At 37.9% G+C, this 17,596-nt stretch overlaps 2 pseudogenes across 1 annotated transcript; one reads left to right on the plus strand and one right to left on the minus strand.

Moving 5' to 3' along the window:
* Nucleotides 1-9,635: 9,635 nt before the first annotated feature.
* On the minus strand, nucleotides 9,636-10,617 carry LOC105546528 (annotated as a pseudogene). Its single transcript, XR_001007109.1, has one exon. The product of XR_001007109.1 is annotated as a calmodulin pseudogene (transcript).
* A 1,239-nt stretch (nucleotides 10,618-11,856) lies between these two features.
* Nucleotides 11,857-14,470, plus strand: LOC105546537 (annotated as a pseudogene).
* The last annotated feature ends 3,126 nt before the right edge of the window (nucleotides 14,471-17,596 follow it).

Genomic DNA, 17,596 nt, shown 5'->3' on the forward strand with positions numbered 1-17,596 from the left:
CTCGATCTCCTGACCTCGTGATCCGCGCGTCTCGGCCTCCCAAAGTGCTGGGATTACAGGCTTGAGACACGGCGCCCGGCCAAGATACCTACTCTTTAGTCAGGCAGTTGTTTTATTCACTTCTGTGGGAGGAGAAAACAGTAAAATTAAAGGTGTGAATCGACTGAGATAACATTTGTTTCTTTCCAATTTCTTTGGGGAACACTTTAGACTGAAAGGATTCTTCTCCTCTACTAAATATTTTACATCCTTAAAACTGAAATTGTGACTGGTCACCAAAACAGACACTTGAATTGAGTAAGTGTGTCAGAATCTATATTGAATATTAAATAATAATTTTGTCTCAGGCAAATGCTCATTTATATTCTGTGTAAACCGCTGTGACTTGCTATATATTTCCTGTTATTTCCCAAGAACCTGCAAACTACTTGAAATGAGGACTTTAGCCTACTTTTCTATAAGCATGGAATGATTACCATAGGGCTAGAATATAATTCATGCTCAATAATTACTTGTTGAATTATGTTTTTAATACTATAAGCCAATATTTCCCTAAATATGTTCTGTTGAGAATTAGGCTCTCTGGACAGAAGCTCATAAAACATTACCTCCATGGTCAAATAAACTTGAGGAACTACCTGGTGTATTTTTTTTTTTTTTTTTTTTCATTCAACAAACATTTATTTAGCTTTGACAGTGTTGGGTGCTAGATTGGTCTTTGCACAAACGAGAGTATGGCAGAGAAACAAAGAAAGGCCATCTGGAAAAGTGACATCTGCTGCTAGTGTAATTTTGTGAAAATAACTCATATATTATTATAATAAGTTTTTTCTGGGTTTATATTTCTCATTTTGAAATGTTTAAATTTTTTAATTTTTAATTTTTATGGTTATATAGTTCATATATACATGTACAGGGTACAGGAAATGTTTTGATAGGCATACAATGCATAATAATCACATCAGGGTAAGTGGGACATTTATTACCTCACTTATCATTTCTTTGTGTTCAGAACATTCCAGTGATACACTTTTAGTTATTTGAAAATGTACTATAAATTATTGTTGACTGAAGTAACCCTATTGTGATATCAAATATTAGATCTTATTTACTCTATCAAACTATATTTTTGTACCATCCCCACTCCCCCTGCCTCCCCTCTACCCTTCCCAGCCATCATTCTGCTCTCTATCTCCGTGAGTTCAATTATTTTAATTATTAGTGCCCGCAAATGAGTAAGAATATGTGAAGTTTGTCTTTCTGTGCCTGGTTTATTTCACTTAACATAATGTCTCTAGTTCCATCCATGTCCTCTAGTTCTTACAAATGACAGGATCTTATTCTTTTGTATGGCTGAATCATACTCCATTGTGTATTTGTACTGCATTTTCTTTATCCATTTGTCTGTTGATGTACACATAATTTGCTTCCAAACTTCAATAAATCTGAGAGAGAAGATATTGCTTCAATATGCTGATTTCCTTTCTTTTGGGTATATGCCTAGCAGTCAGATTGTTGGATCATTTGGTAGCTGTATTTTAGTGTTTTGGGGAAGCTCCATACCGTTCGCCATAGTGGCTGTATTAATAATTTACATTCCCACCAACACTGTACAGGGTTGCCTTCTCTCCACATCCTTGCCAGCATTTGTTATTGGCTGTCTTTTGGATAAAAGTATACAACTGGGTTAAGATGGTATCCTATTGTAGTTTTGATTTGCATTTGTTTGATAATCAATGATATTGAGCACCTTTTATATACCCGGTTGCCATTTGTATATCTTCTTTTGAAAAATGTCTTTTCAGATCTCTTGGCCATTTAAAAAATAGGATTATTAGATTTTTTTTTCCTCTTGAGTTGTTTGAACTTCTTATATATTAAGGTTATTAATCCCTTGTCAGGTGAATAGTTTGCAAATATTTTCTCCCATTCTGTGTGCTGTCTCTTCACTTTGTTGATTCCTTCCTTTGCTGGGCAGAAGCTTTCTAACTTGATGTGATCCCATTTGTCAATTTTTGCTTTAGTTGCCTGTGCTTATAGGGTATTACTCAAGAAATCATTGCCCAAACCAGTTTCCTAGAGAGTCCTTCCAGTGTTTTCTGTTATCAGTTTCATAGCTTGAGGTCTCAGATTTACATCTTTAATCCACTTTGATTTGATTTTGTTTTTCTTTTTTTAGGCAGAGTCTTGTTCTGTTGCCCAGGCTGGAGGGCATTGGTGTGATCTCGACTCACTGCAGCCTGTGCTTCCTGGGTTCAAGTGATTCTCCTGCCTAAGCCACCCCATCACTGGGATTACAGTGGCACACAAACACACCTGGTTAATTTTTTGTATTTTTAGTTGAGATGGGGTTTCACCATGTTGGCCAGGCTAGTTTCAAACTCCTGGCCTCATGTGATCCGTCCACTTCAGCACCCTGAAGTGTCGGAATTACAGGCATAAGCCAACGTGCCTGGCCTGATTTGATTTTTGTGTGTGGAAAGAGATAGGGATCTAGTTTCATTCTTCTGAATATGGATATAGTTTTCTAGGCACCGTTTATTGACGAGACTGTTCTTTCCCTAATATATATTTTTGGCACCTTTCTCGAAAATGAGTTCTATGTAGATATATGGATTTATTTCTTGGCTCCTTTCTGTTCCATTGCTCTATGTGTGTGTTTTTATGCCAGTACCATGCTGTTTTGGTTACTATAGCTCTGTAAGTAATTTGCAGGTAAAGTGATTCCCTAGTTTTGTTATTTTTGCAAAGGATTGCTTTGGCTATTCTGGGTCTTTTGTGGTTCCATACTAATTTTAGAAGATTTTTTTCTATTTCTGTGAAGAATGTTTTTGATATTTTGATAGGGATTGCACTGAATTTGTAGATTGTTCTGTGTAGCATGGACGTTTTAATAATATCGTTTCTTCCAATTCATGAACATGGAATATTTTTCCATTTTTTGTGTCCTCTTCAATTTCTTTCATTGATAGTTTTCATGGAGAGATTGTCCTCATCTTTGATTATATTTGTCTTCATCTTTGATAATATTTATTCCTAGATATTTTATTTTATTTGTAGCTATTATACATGGAATCACTTTCTTGATTTCTTTTTCAGATTGTTTGCTATTGTCATATAAGAATGCTACTGATTATTGTATATTGATTTTGTATCCTCAAACTTTACTGAATTTGCCTATCAGTTCGAGTAGTTTTTTGGTGGAGTCTTTAGGTTTTTCCAAATATAAGTTCATATCATCTGCAAATAAAGATAATTTCACATCTTTCTTTCCAATTTGGATACCCTTTATTTATTTCTCTTATCTGATTGGTCTAGCTAGGACTTCCAGTGCTATATTGAATAATAGTGGTGAAAGTGGGCATCCTTGTTTCAGATCTCCTCATTCAGACTGATACTAGCTGTGGGTCTGTTGTATATGACTTTTCTTGTGTTGAGGTATGTTCCTTGTGTACCCAGTTTTTGAGGGTTTTTATCATGAACTAGCTTTTCTACTTTAGGATACATTGTTAGGTTGTTTATTGGAAGTTTTTTCACTTTTTTGATGTAGGTGCCTGTTGTTGAGTTTTATCAAATGCCTTTCAGCATCAATTAAAATGATCATATGATTTTTGTCCTTCATTGTGTTGATATGATTTATCACATTGAATGATGTGTGTATACTGAACCATCCTTGCATCCTTATGATAAATCCTACTTGGTCGTGATGAATAATCCTTTTAATGTGTTGTTGAATTCAGTTTGCTAGTATTTTGTTGAGGATTTTTGCATCAATATTAATCAGAGATATTGACCTATTGTTTTCTTTTTCTGATGTGTCTTTGTCTGGTTTTGATATAATGGTTAATATGGGCCATTTTTGGAGTAGTTTGAGTAGGATTGGTATTAGTTCTTCTTTAAATGTTTGGTAACATTCAGCAGTGAAGCCATCAGGTCCTGGGGCTTTTCTTTGATGGGAGACTTTTTATTATGACTTCAATCTCATTACTTGTCATAGGTCTTATTCAGGTTTTGGATTTCTTCATGGTTTAATCTTGGTAGGTTATATGCATCTAGGAATTTACCAATTTCTTCCAGGTTTTCCAATTTATTGGCATATATTTGCTTGTAGTAGTCTCTAACAATCCTTTGAATTTCTGCAGTATCTGTTGTAATGTCCCCTTTTACATTTGGGATTTTATTTATTTGGCTTTTCTCTCTTTTTATTCTTAGTGTGGCTGAAGATTTGTTGATTTTGTTGCCAAAAAGCAACTTTTAGATTAATTAATCTTTTGTATTGCTTTCTTCATTTTAATTTCATTTATTTCTGCTCTGATCTTTATTATTTCTTTTCTTCTACTAATTTTGGGTTTGGTTTACACTTGCTTTTCTAGTTTTTAAGATGGGTTAGGTTGTGGTTTTTTTTTTTTTTTTTTTTTGAAGTTCTTCTACTTTCTGATGTAGGCACTTATAGTTCTAAACTTTCCTCTTTTAGTGCTTTTACTGTATCCCACAAGGTTTGGTATGTTGTGCTTCCATTATCATTTGTGTCAGGAAATTTTTAAATTTCCTTCTTAATCTCTTTGTTGACCCACTGGTCATCCGGCAGCATATTGTTTCATTTCTGTGTGTTTCTATAGTTTCCAAAATTCTTCTTGTTATTGATTTCTAGTTTTATTCCATTGTGGTCAGAGCAGATACTTGACATAATTTCAATTAAAAAAAATTTTAAGACTTCTTTTGTTAGCTAACATATGATCTAACCTTGAGAATGATCCATGTGCTGAGGGGAAGAATGTGTATTCTGCAGCTGTTTAATGAAACGTCCTGTAAATATCGATTAGTTCTATTTGTTCTATAGTACAGATTAAGTCCAATGTTTCTTTGCTGATTTTCTCTCAGGAAGATATGTCCAGTGCTGCTAGTGGGGTGTTGAAATCTCCAGCTATTATTGTTGGAGTCTATCTCTCCCTATAAATCTAGTTATATATATATATATAAATATATACCCTCGGTGTGTGGTGCATATATGTTTAGAATTGTTATATCCTCTTGCTAAACTGATCCCTTTAGCATTATATAATGACCTTCCTTATCTCTCTGTTTTTTTTTTTTTTTTTTTAGAAATCTATTTTATCTGATATAAGTATGGGTACTCCCGTTCCTTTTTTGGTTTCCATTTGGATGGAATATTTTTTTCCATCTTTTCATTTTCAGTGTATTTATGTCTTTATAGGTGAAGTGTGCTTCTTACATGCAATAGACTACTGAGGCTTTTTTTTTTTCTTTTTTTGAGATGGAATTTTGCTCTTGTTGCCTAGACTGGTGTGCAATGGTATGCTCTCAGTTCACTGCAACCTCTGCCTCCCGTGTTCAAGCTATTCTCCTGCCTCAGCCTCCCGAGTAGCTGGGATTATAGGCATGTGCCACCATGCCTGGCAAATTTTGTATTTTTAGTAGAGACAGGATTTCTCCATGTTGGTTAGGCTGGTCTCAAACTCCCGACCTCAGCTGATCTGCCTGACTTGGCCTCCCAAAGTGCTGGGATTATAGGCATGAGCCACCGCACCTGGTCAAGGCCTGTTTTTTAAATCCATTTAGCCAGTCTCTGTGTTTTGGTTGGAGAATTTAGTCCATTTATATTCCATGTTATTATTGATAGGTAAGGATTTAATACTGTCAGTTTCTTGTTTATTTTCTGGTTGTTTTGTGGTCTTCTCTTCATTACTTCCTTCTTTTCTGTCTTCCTTTTTATGAAAGTGATTTTCTTTGGTGGATATTTTAATTTGTTGCTTTTTATTTTTTGTGTAACTGTTGTAGTTTTTTGTTTTAATTTAAATACCATGAGACTTGCAAATAACATCTTTTTTTTTTTTGAGATGGAGTTTCTCTCTTGTTGCCCTAGTTGGAGTGCAGTGGTGCGATCTTAGATAACTGCAACCTCTGTCTCCCAGGTTCAAGCAATTCTCCTGCCTCAGCCTCCCGAGTAGCTGGGATTACAGGCGCCCACCATCAGACCTGGCTAATTTTTTTGTATTTTTAGTAGAGACAGGGATTCACTATGTTGGCCAGGCTGGTCTTGAACTCCTGACCTCAGGTGATCCACCCCCCTCGGCCTCCCAACCGGGATTACAGACGTGAGCCACTGCACCTGGCCTCAAATGACATCTTATAACCCATTATCTTAAGCTGATGGCAACATAACTCCAATTGCAAAAACAATCAAACTAACATGCAAAGAGAAAACTAATAAAAACTCTATACTTTATCTCCCCACTTTTTTTAAATTTTCCATTTCTATTATACTGTATATGTCTTGAGAAGTTTCTGTACTTACTATTTTTGATAGGTTCATGTCTTAGTCTTCCTGCTCATCATATGAGTAGTTTGTACACAATAATTAGTGTTATGATATCCTGTAGTTGTCTGTGTATTTACTATTACCATTGAGTTAGGTACCTTCAATGATTTATTTCTCGTTAATATCCTTCTCTTTCATATTGAAGAGCTCTCTTTAGCACTTCTTGTAGGACAGGTCTGGTATTGGTGAAATCCCTCAGCCTTCTCTTGTCTGATAAAGTCTTTATTTCTTTTTTATGTTTGAATGATATTTTTGTTGGATATAATTTTCTAGGACAAAAGTTTTTTTCCTTCAGCGCTTTACACATGTCATGGTTCTCTCTCCTGGACTGTAAGGTTTTCACTGAGAAGTCTATTACCAGATGTATTGGAGCTGCATTGTATGTTATTTGTTTCTTTCCTCTTACCACTTTTTGGATCCTTTTGTTATCGTTCACCATTGGGAATCTGATTATTAAATGCCTTCAGGTAGTCTTACTTAGGTTAAATCTGCTTGGTGTTCTAAAACTTTATTGTACTTGAATATTGATACTGCTCTCTAGGTTTAAAAAGTTCTCTGTTATTATCTCTTTGAGTAAACTTTCTACCCTGATCTCTCTACCTCCTCTTTAAGCCTAATAACTCTTAGTTTTGCACTTTTGAGGGCATTTTCTAGATCTTGCAGGTATGCTTCTTTCTTTTTTATTCTTTTTTCTGTCTCTTCTGCCTGCATATTTTCAAATAGCCAGTCTTCAAGCTCACTAATTCTTCCTTCTGCTTGATCCATTTTGCTGTTGAGAGACTATAATGCATTCTTCAATTTGTCATTTGATTTTTCAGCTCCAGAATTTCTATTTGATTTTTAAAAAATTATTTGAATCTCTGTTAAATTTATCTGATAGGATTTTGAATTCCTTCTCTGTGTTATCTTGAATTTCACTGAGCTTCCTCAAAACAGCTATTTTGAATTCTTTGTCTGAAAGGTCAGAGGACATATTTGTGTCACTCTGGGATTGGTCATGGTGACTTTTTTGTTTCATTTGGTAAAGTCATGCTTTCCTGGATGGTCTTGATGCTTGTGGATGTTTGTCAATGTCTGAGCATTGGAGAGTTAGGTATTTATTCGTATCTTCAGAGTCTGAGTTTGTTTATACTCATCCTTCTCAAGAAAGTTTTCCAAGTATTCAAAGAGAATTGTGCTTTGATTTAAGTCTTTCGTCACTGTCACCAATCTGCATGAGGGGTCACCCCAAATCCCGTAATACTGTGACTCTTGTAGACTCATCAAAGTACCACCTTGGTGACCTTCAGTAAGATCAGGTAGAATTTCCTGGATTATACCAGGCAGAGTCTCTTGTTCTCTTCCCTTGATTTCCTCCAAACAAATGGAGTCTCTCTTTCTATGCTCTAAAATTTGGAGAGTGGTGATTCATGCACTCCCATTGGCCACCACCACTGGGACTGTGCTGGGTCACAACTGAAGCTAGCACAGTACTGGGTCTTGCCAGAAGCCCATGGTGACTACTGCCCAGCTATGGCTGATGTTTATTCAAGGCCCAAGAAGGGCTTTTTAGTCAGCAGATGGTGAATCCTGCCAGTCCTGTGTCTTCCTCGTATGGGCAACAGGTTCCCTTCTGACCCAGGATGGCTCTAGAAATGTCATCTGAGAGCCAGGGCCTGAAAGAGGGGATTCAAGATTCTGATTGGTGCTTAATTTTACTGTGGTTGAGCTGGTATCCAAGTTGCCAAAGTTCTCTTTACTTTCCCATCTCTTCTCCTCAAGCAGAAAGAGTCTCTCCTCGCTCTGTGAGCTGTGCTGCCTGAGGTTGGGGGATAGGTGGCACAAGAACTCCTTTAGATACCCCAGCTGGTATCTCACTGGGTCACCTGCACCCCAAGTCTACTGGCTCCAAGCCCCACACAGCACCAAGACCTCCCAGGAATTGCAGTCCTTGTGGCCTAGACTGCCTTTCAGGTTTATTTAGGACCTGGAGCACTTTAGCCTGCAGTGATGGGACTTGTTGGAACTCAGGTTCTGACCATTTGGGGTGAACTATTCCCCGCTGGCTGGGGCTGGTCTAAATCCTCCCTGTTTGGATGCTGGTTGAATTCTTCCCCATGTTGCTTTTCACTATGTGCAGCATTGACTTGAAATGCAAAACCCCACGGTCATTTCACTCTCCCTTTCCCAAGCACACAGATTTTCTCTCCATGCCACGCAGGGCTACCGGGGAAGGGAGAGGGGTGACATTGGCAATTCAAGACTGCCTTTCTTATCCTCCTCAGTGCCTTTTTCTTTGATATGATGTTAAAATCAGGTACTGGGATTGCTCACCTGATTTTTGCTTCTTTTGAAGTTACTTACTAGTGTGGATATTTGCTCAATTTTATGTTCCTGTTGGGGGGACAATTTGGAGGCTTCTCTTTGGCCATCTTGCTCCATCCTCCTCCCCCGTTACAAATTTCCAGTTTTGGCACTCATATTATGAGGCTGTGAAAAGTTCTGTGGTTAAAAATCCACTTTGATTAACCTGATATTTTCAAATTAATGTGATCATAGAATCATATTTTAATATGACACAACCTCCCACGGGCCTACTGGGAAATCTAGTAAAAATAAATAATTAGAGGATTCCATCTTCTAATCCTGGCATTTGGTGCAACATCCAGAACTATAATTCTGACTTGACTGAAATTAAATAATTGATGAGAATACTTGGACTAAGAATTAAAACATAAAATATTGTAGCGATACCTGTTTCCTATTCTAGCTCGGAGAATGTAGCTGTAGTCAATTGTATCTCTGGAAGATTTCTAAAAAATATCACCTGCCACCCCCAAAATGGAAACATTGTAATAATCTATGTTCATTGTATGTCAAGTGTGGATAAACTGAATCCCTGGGGTGCTCCATGCCACAGGTGGACTTCTTTTATTTTTTAGGGGGGCAGAGTGGTATAAATTGTAATTTTTTGTTTTTTGAGACAGAGTCTTGCTCTGTTGCCTAGACTGGAGTGCAGTGGTGCAATCTCGGCTCACTGCAACCTCCACCTCCCAGGTTCAAGTGATTCTCCTGCCTTAGCCTCCTGAGTAGCTGGGATTACAGGCATGTACTACCATGCCCACCTAAGTTTTTTTGTATTTTTAGTAGAGATGGGATTTCACCATGTTGGTCAGGCTGGTCTTGACCGCCTGACCTTGTGATCTGCCTGCCTCGGCCTCCCAAATATACAACTTGGAAAGGATTTGAGGCAAATTGTGCCATAAGCAGATTGTCTTTAAGTGGCTAAACAAAGTTTTAAAAGCAAGTAAAGAAATGGTTCTGGTACAGTACCAGCAGTACAAAAAAAGGGTGTACAAGTACCTGGATAATACACCCACTTTGCAATAGTGCAGCTTTTAAGTACATATTGTTGACTACCCATAGTTCACACAGAGTTACAACTCCACACTTCAACAACAACATGCTGACAGTTCCTAAAGAAGACTACTTTAAAAAAAGGCATAACTCAGATGTTCCCTCATTTGACCAACTCCATGTAAGTTTAGATGTGCAGAAGGGTTTAGATATATCCAGAGTAAGCCACATGTAACATGTTACTTGATCAATTTTCTAAAAGAAGGTTTCAGGACAATGACAGTAAGATAAGGGAAGAAAACATGGAGGAATGAAGTCCTAATTACTATACATGCATTTTTTTTTTTTACAGTAGGGAGAAACCTTTTACAGATAAGTTACAATCAAGGAAAAGGCAAATAAACAACTCTGTACAAGAAATTTAACACATTTGTACAAGGTCTTCACTTTGCTTTCATCATTTGTACAAACTCTTTATAGTTTACTTGACCATTGCCATCAATATCTGCTTCCCTGATCATTTCATCAACTTCTTCATCTGTTAACTTCTCTCCAAGGTTTGTCATCACATGAGAAAGTTCTGCAGCACTAATATAGCCATTGCCAACCTTATCAAACACACGGAATGCTTCTCTGATTTCTTCTTCACTGTCTGTGTCTTTCATTTTTCTTGCCATCTTTGTCAGAAATTCAGGGAAGTCAATTGTGCCATTACCATCAGCATCTACTTCATTAATCACGTCCTATAACTCTGCTTCTGTGGGATTCTGTACAAGGGACCTCAGTACAGCTCCCAATTCCTTTGTTGTTATAGTTCCATCACTGTCTTTGTCAAGTAGTGAAAAAGCTTCTTTGAATTCTGCAGTCTGCTCTTCAGTCAGTTGGTCAGCCATGCTACAAGTGCTACCGGTTTCGGAGACTCAACCACACGGACACTCGGCTCGCTCATTCCACTGGGACTAATTCTCCACAGGTGGACTTCTAAAGATACATGCAAAACTCTACTTCTAGGAATATATCCTATAGATATATTCACATGTAAAAAATGATATGTGCACTTTTATTATAGTGCTTATTTGTAGTAAAGAATGAAAACAAAGGATCATCAGTAGAAAACCAATTTTTAAAGTATGATATATCCTCTGGTTGTTATTAGAGATGTTCAAATATTTTCAGCATTTCCTGGTTCCATTTTGGTTATAGGTGGCCATGTGACCTCTTTGTCCAATGTTGTAAACAAAAATGACATCTGCCACTTTTAGACTAAATTATTTCATTTCAGTGATTCTTTCTACAGTTCTCTTTCCTACTGCCAAAGTGACCAGATAGAGCCAGATACATTTGTCTGGGTTCCCTAGTAGTGTAGACATGAAATAGAACTTCTGGTCAACTCATGATAAACATGTAGCAGGAGCTAGAAATAAAACTTTGTGGGTTGGGCACAGTGGCTCACGTCTGTAATCCCCACACTTTGGGAGGCCGAGGCGGGCGGATCATGAGGTCAGGAGATCGAGACCATCCTGGCTAACACAGAGAAACCCCGTCTCTACTAAAATATAAAAAATTAGCCACGCGTGGTGGTGGGCGCCTGTAGTCCCAGCTACTCGGGAGGCTGAGGCAGGAGAATGGCGTGAACCCAGGAGGCGGAGCTTGCAGTGAGCCGAGATCGCGCCACTTCTCTCCAGCCTGGGCGACAGAGCGAGACTCCGTCTCAAAAAAAAAAAAAAAAAAAAAAAAAACTTTGTGGTTTTAAGCCACTGAGATTTGAGGATTGTTTGTGACTAGAACATATCCTAGGCTATGCTAACATTTAGTTGAATGTGAAGCAAGTTTTTTAAAAAAAGTAAACTGTTTATTATGGAGTGATGTCCAATATATATTGTCAAATACCTATTTTTAAGTGGAAAAGTAAAGGTCTAGAACAGTATATATAGTATAAAATATCTGTGTGTGTATATGTGTGTGTGTGTGTGTGTGTGTGTGTGCTGTATCTGTTATATATAACATAGAACATCTCAGGAAATATACCCAAGACCCTGGAAATTTTGTCTGTAAGGAAAAGTACTTGATGGAAAACAAACATTGGAGAAGACCTTTTACTGTATACTTACCTGCATTTTTAATTGTGCAAAAATATGTATTAAAAATTATATTTAGGGAAATATATGTAAAGATTTTATATGAATCCTTCATTAGAAAAACCAAGTTTTACAGCCCCCTCTAAATGCCAGTTTGGCAAAGGTGACATTGAAGTGGGATTTTTTTGTGCCTGTGATTTGAAATTTTATCACTATTGTTATATTACTCAGGTCAAATCATAAGTAAAGACTAGGAATTAAAAGGAAAGAAAGGCATTAGCTATCTTTTTGGAAAGAAAGTCTGCAAGTACTAATTGATTCAAAATTGCTATTTAAATGTAAATACATGTGTTCTCTGTCCATTATAAAGATGTTATAAAGTTGTTCAAGTTATTCTCTTATATTCCCAAATCTCTATTGTATCTTTAGCCATTCCATTTCATTTTTAACAGTTTTCATTTGTACTTTTCTTTATTTCCCTTTAAACAGTATAGTTAGAGGTTTATCTTTATTTTTTGTTTGTCTTTTCAAAGAAACATATATCACTTTTATTCCCCTGTTGTTTCATTGTTTGTTTCATTAATTTCTACCTTTTTTTTTTCTTTTTGCTTTTTCTTTTTCTTTTTTTTTTTTGAGATGGAGTCTCACTCTGTCATCCAGGCTGGACTACAGTGGCGCAATCTCGGCTCACTGCAACCTCTACCTCCCGAGTTCAAGCGATTCTCCCACCTCGGTCTCCTGAGCAGCTGGGATTACACGCACTTGCTATCATGATCAGCTAATTTTTGTATTTTTTGTAGAGACAGGGTTTCACCGTGTGGGCCGGGCTGGTCTCGAACTCCTGACCTCAGGTGATCCACCCGCCTTGGCCTCCCGAAGTGTTGGGATTACAGGCATGAACTACTGTGCCTGGTCAATTTCTGCCCTTGTATTATCTCCTTCTCTCTGCTTTTAAAAAAGATTTTCTCTGATGTTCTTTTTCCAATTCCTCACAAAGGATGGGAACTTACTGTTTTTAATTTACTTATTTGGATGTGATTTTTTATGATCTTTATTTTGACACAATTTAAAACACAGGCAAGTTCCAAACATAGTATATATAACTTTTCCATAGACTTTACCCAAATGCACCAATTATTTACCTTTGCCCTGTTTACTTTATCATTTGCAGTCCCCCTCTGTCCACATATATGCACATATTTATGTGTGTGTGCTTGCTTGTGTGTGTGTGTACTTAACTAATTTTTGGTCAGCTTGATCTATCAGTTTTTGAGACAGATGTGTTAAAATCTCACACTATTGTGTGGTTTTATTCATTTTTTTCTTATAATTCTAATGGTTTTGCGGAGTAGTATATTATCAGGTGCATAGAATTTCTGTATTGTTACATGCTTTTTATGAATGTTGCCTTAAATCCTATTTTGAATTATAATAATATCATTTCACTAGGTTTTTTGGTGAATATTTCACTATTATGTCTTGTTTTTATCCCTTTATATTCAACTTTTCTATGTTGTTTTGTTTTAGGATGTCTCTTATAAGCAGCACAGAGCTAGACTTTGTTTTTTAAATCCAGTTTTGTACTCTCTCTCTTTTATAGATGTGCTAAACCCTTTATTTGACCAAGAAGATATCATATGTTATAAACTTTACCATAAATCTGGTGACAGATGAAGACGGAGAAACAAATGTGACTATTCAACTTTGGGATTCTGAAGGTAGGCAAGAAAGACTCATTGAAGAAATCAAGAATGTGAAAGTCAAAGTGCTCAAACAAAAGGACAGTCTTCTCCAGGCATCAATGCCTATTGATAGAAATATTCTAATGCTTATATTACCACTAATACTATTGAACAAATCTACATTTAGTTGTAAGATTGAATTACAGGTGTTTCAAACAGCATGGAAGAGAGCTTTGCCAGTAATTCTTGGGAAAGTTAACACAGTTTTTTTTTTGTTGTTTGTTTGTTTGTTTAATGCCATTTTGTGGATTTCTTTTGTCTCAGATTGTGGCATTGCCTGAGGCACAAGCTTTTGGATTTGTAATGAACTGCACGTGCCCAGGAGGTGTGGGGGCTGTCTCTTTGCTCTGCTTCTAGATGGAACTTTCATGCTGGCCATTTTGATGACTTACACACTAACATTATTGCCCCGATCATGATGCCTGTCAATTTTATATATACAGTAATATATTAGGGTTGTCAGGTACATTTCATATCCTTGTTTCTAAAATTGTGTCAACACTTCTTTTCATACTTTATCAGTATCAGTTGACATAGTCATCAAGCGTAGAATACCTGAAAGAGCAAACTTCTTAGAATAATTAGACCTCTGAGTTTTCTTTTAATGTTCATAGGGATTTATTTGACTTTCAGAGTTCGATTAATGTTTCTAAAAACAGATAACCTAGAAGTGCTTTTGTTGAGTCTCTTAGTTCCTGCTTCACATTTCTCATTTGGGCACTTTTTTGCTAAAGTTTGTATGCTGTGTCTTCTTGACTGTTGCTATTGACAGTTGATTGTTAAATAGTTTCTTAGCCCTTGCCATTATTCAGCTGTCTTTTCCAAGTCCAAGGCAAACTTAACCTCTGTGGCTCCTTTTACAGGAGCCATGTGTTCTGGATGTGAAATGTTACTGTTCCTTTTGGTCTTACAAGGCTAAGAAAAGCTGTACCCTTATCTTAGAAGATAAGAGAAAAAGAAATTGCCAAGCCTAACAATTAAAGCATTGCTGAATTCCTACTCATGCACTGTGGGAGAGTCAAAGAATAACTAAAATGATGTCCATTCATAATCCACTTATGATCTAATAAAAACGTTGACATGGGGTGAGGAAGAATACATGTGTGTATATACTCAACACCATAAATGTTAAGCATCCAATGAGTGCTTCCAACAGTAGAATGCTACACAGGGGATCAGAGGAAGGAGGTAACTTTTCAGTTCTGTTGGTTTGAGAATGTTTTATTGAGTACAATGTGAATATGATATTATTTTGGTAGCAAAATGTAAGATCTTATTAGCCATCCTGGACACTCCACCCCTGACCAGCTGCCATGGTGTATATATAATTATATTAGGTGAGAGTCCACTTAAATCATTAACTATTAACTGAGAATATCTTGGCATGTAGAAACTAAAACTTGTTTTAATGAAGAGAGAGGTCATTTAAAAGAAGTCAACTCCAAAGACTAAGCGCAGTTGGCAAGATGCCCGTGATTTCTGGGGAGGGAAATTGTCCACTCATTTCTGTGGTGGACTCTCTTTATTATGCAAATACAGGGCAAGTAAGCACTGTCATCCTTGCCTTTGGGAAAGGATAACAGACCTTCTTGTGGCTTCACAAAGGCCACCCTTCCCTAGAACTCTCTTGTGTACACTCAGCTGTCTGGGGAGGTGTCAGGGGCATTGGATCTCACCTGCCTTTCATTCTGAGATTCAGCCTAATTACAACCTCTCTCATAGATGGGAGTCAGCTGACAAGAAAGGATACCAAAGGCCTCCAAGAGGGAACTTCCCTTAGGGAAGGTCGGAAGAGTGAGGAGCTGGACACCATGCCAGGAAGCAGAGTTTGTGCTGCTGGTCCCTGCCCCCGATGACACCTGGGCACAGCAGATGTTCTTAGGGTTAGGAACAGTGGCTGCAGATTGGACCAGAGTTTTAAACATTGCCCCTTTGGGAACTCAGGGGTAACTCATCCTATACTGAGGTCTCTGCAGCTTTCTGAACTACTTTCACAACTTTGGACCAAAGATCCCTTGGATTTGTGAGACCAGTTTGCAGCTTTGCCACAATCGAATCTGAACACTGAGACTTCCCTGTGTACCGGCAGATTTTGCATTTCACTTTCTTTCTTTTTTTTTGTTTTTGTTTTTGAGACGGAGTCTCGCTCTGTCGCCCAGGCTGGAGTGCAGTGGCCGGATCTCAGTTCACTGCAAGCTCCGCCTCCCGGGTTCACGCCATTCTCCTGCCTTAGCCTCACGAGTAGCTGGGACTACAGGCGCCCGCCACCTTGCCCGGCTAGTTTTTTGTATTTTTTAGTAGAGACGGGGTTTCACCGTGTTAGCCAGGATGGTCTCGATCTCCTGACCTAGTGATCCGCCCGTCTCGGCCTCCCAAAATGCTAGGATTGCAGGCTTGAGCCACCGCGCCCGGCCGCATTTCACTTTCAGCAGGCATTTGGAAGCAGAATGGCCTCTTTGGACTGAAAAAATCTAGGTTACTTGAGAACAATTGTGAGGCAGATGCTAAGGTCTCTAGAAAAAAACTAGGCTTCTTGCTCACCTGACACAGGTAGCTTGAAATGTTATCATTCAAAGGAATAAGATAGGTAATATTTAATCTCTCTTGCTTCAAATTGGTTATACTGATTTTAACGGCTTTGCCAAATCAGTGGGACCACATTCATTGAAAAAGGTTAAAAGATGATGGATGACATTTCTGCAAAAGCCTGGAAAATTTTATTTAGTTATGAATTAACACTTGTCATCATGCAGTTGGCAAGATTTTTAAGATGATTGACAATGAAGAACGAAATAGCTAGTTTCTGAAGGCTTGTCTTTAAAAAATAAAAAAAATCATTTAATAGGCAAATAGAGATATCCAAACCAGATACCTAAGGCATCATTCTTTAGACCATTAAGACAAGTTTCTTGCTCTTTGTGGGGTGTGGGAATTGGGTCCACAGTTCACATCATTCATCTCTGGGAAGTGTTTCATTGGCAACATGATTGTGACAACATCTTGTTCTTTGATTAAATGCAGAAAAACAATCACTTCCTAAGTAAGGAGCCAAATAGCTCACTTTTCTGGTCCTGCTGTGGCTGGGACATCTTATATCTGTGCAACAGTTTTTGCATGATGATGATGTATGCACCATGATGCTGCCCCTTCAAGAAGAGGAAACATTTTAAGGACCATAAACTAGTCCTTGTACCTCATATAATGCTACCTCCTTGTGCCGTACATTTGCTGCGTGCAGACTTTTGTAGGACCAAAGGGAAAATTTCCCCTTTGTTCTCTGAATGTTTGCTGAATATCAACTGACAAAAGAAAGATTAATTGGAGAGAAGGATACAAATTTATTTGATCATAGTTTTAAGTGACATGGGAGCCTTCAGAATGAAGACCCAAGATACAGGGGAACAGTCCATTTTTATGTTTAGGTTCAAGCAAAATATATCCAGCTGCGCAGAAACAGGATTGGACCAAAACTATATAATGTAATGCTAATAGACTGAGTGGGGAAACCCAGCAAAGCCTGTCTGTTCAGATTTTGTTTGGCCTCTCCCTGGTGCATTCCTTCCTTCTGTGCATTGGGCAAGACCCTCTCTGGAATGGGGTCTCGAGACCTACAATCAGAAGAAGTGGGTTGGATAATTTCTTTATGGTCTGTTTTTACACAAAAAGTTGTGGGGATTAGAATAATATTTCTGAGTTTCTAGGACCTGCCTTGGGGAAGAAGAATTCCAGTTTCTAAGGCAAGCCTTGAGGGAGAATGTGGGGCCAGAGACAGGAAAGCAAGAGGGGTCAAATCACTTTTTTTCTGTGAGACTGCTTCTGAGGCCTTCATTTTGGGGTGCCGTTTTCTGAGCCCCAACACTTTGGAGTGAGTGTGTTTCACTGCTCTGCTTTTGCTGTGTGACCGGTGACCTGTGTGAGGAAAAATCATTTACCTTCTCTGAGCCTCAGTTTCTTCATCTGTGTGATGAAGGTAATTATACATACCTCAGGCAATATTTAACAAAAATAATGCATATAAAAACACAATTGCTGAAAGCATAGTAAGTCCTCGATAGGTGGCATCTAAATACATCATTGAGGAAAAGGGCAGTTAGTTCTGG

This window comes from Mandrillus leucophaeus, unplaced genomic scaffold (genome assembly GCF_000951045.1).
Source record: "Mandrillus leucophaeus isolate KB7577 unplaced genomic scaffold, Mleu.le_1.0 Scaffold361, whole genome shotgun sequence".
NCBI lineage: Eukaryota > Metazoa > Chordata > Mammalia > Primates > Cercopithecidae > Mandrillus > Mandrillus leucophaeus.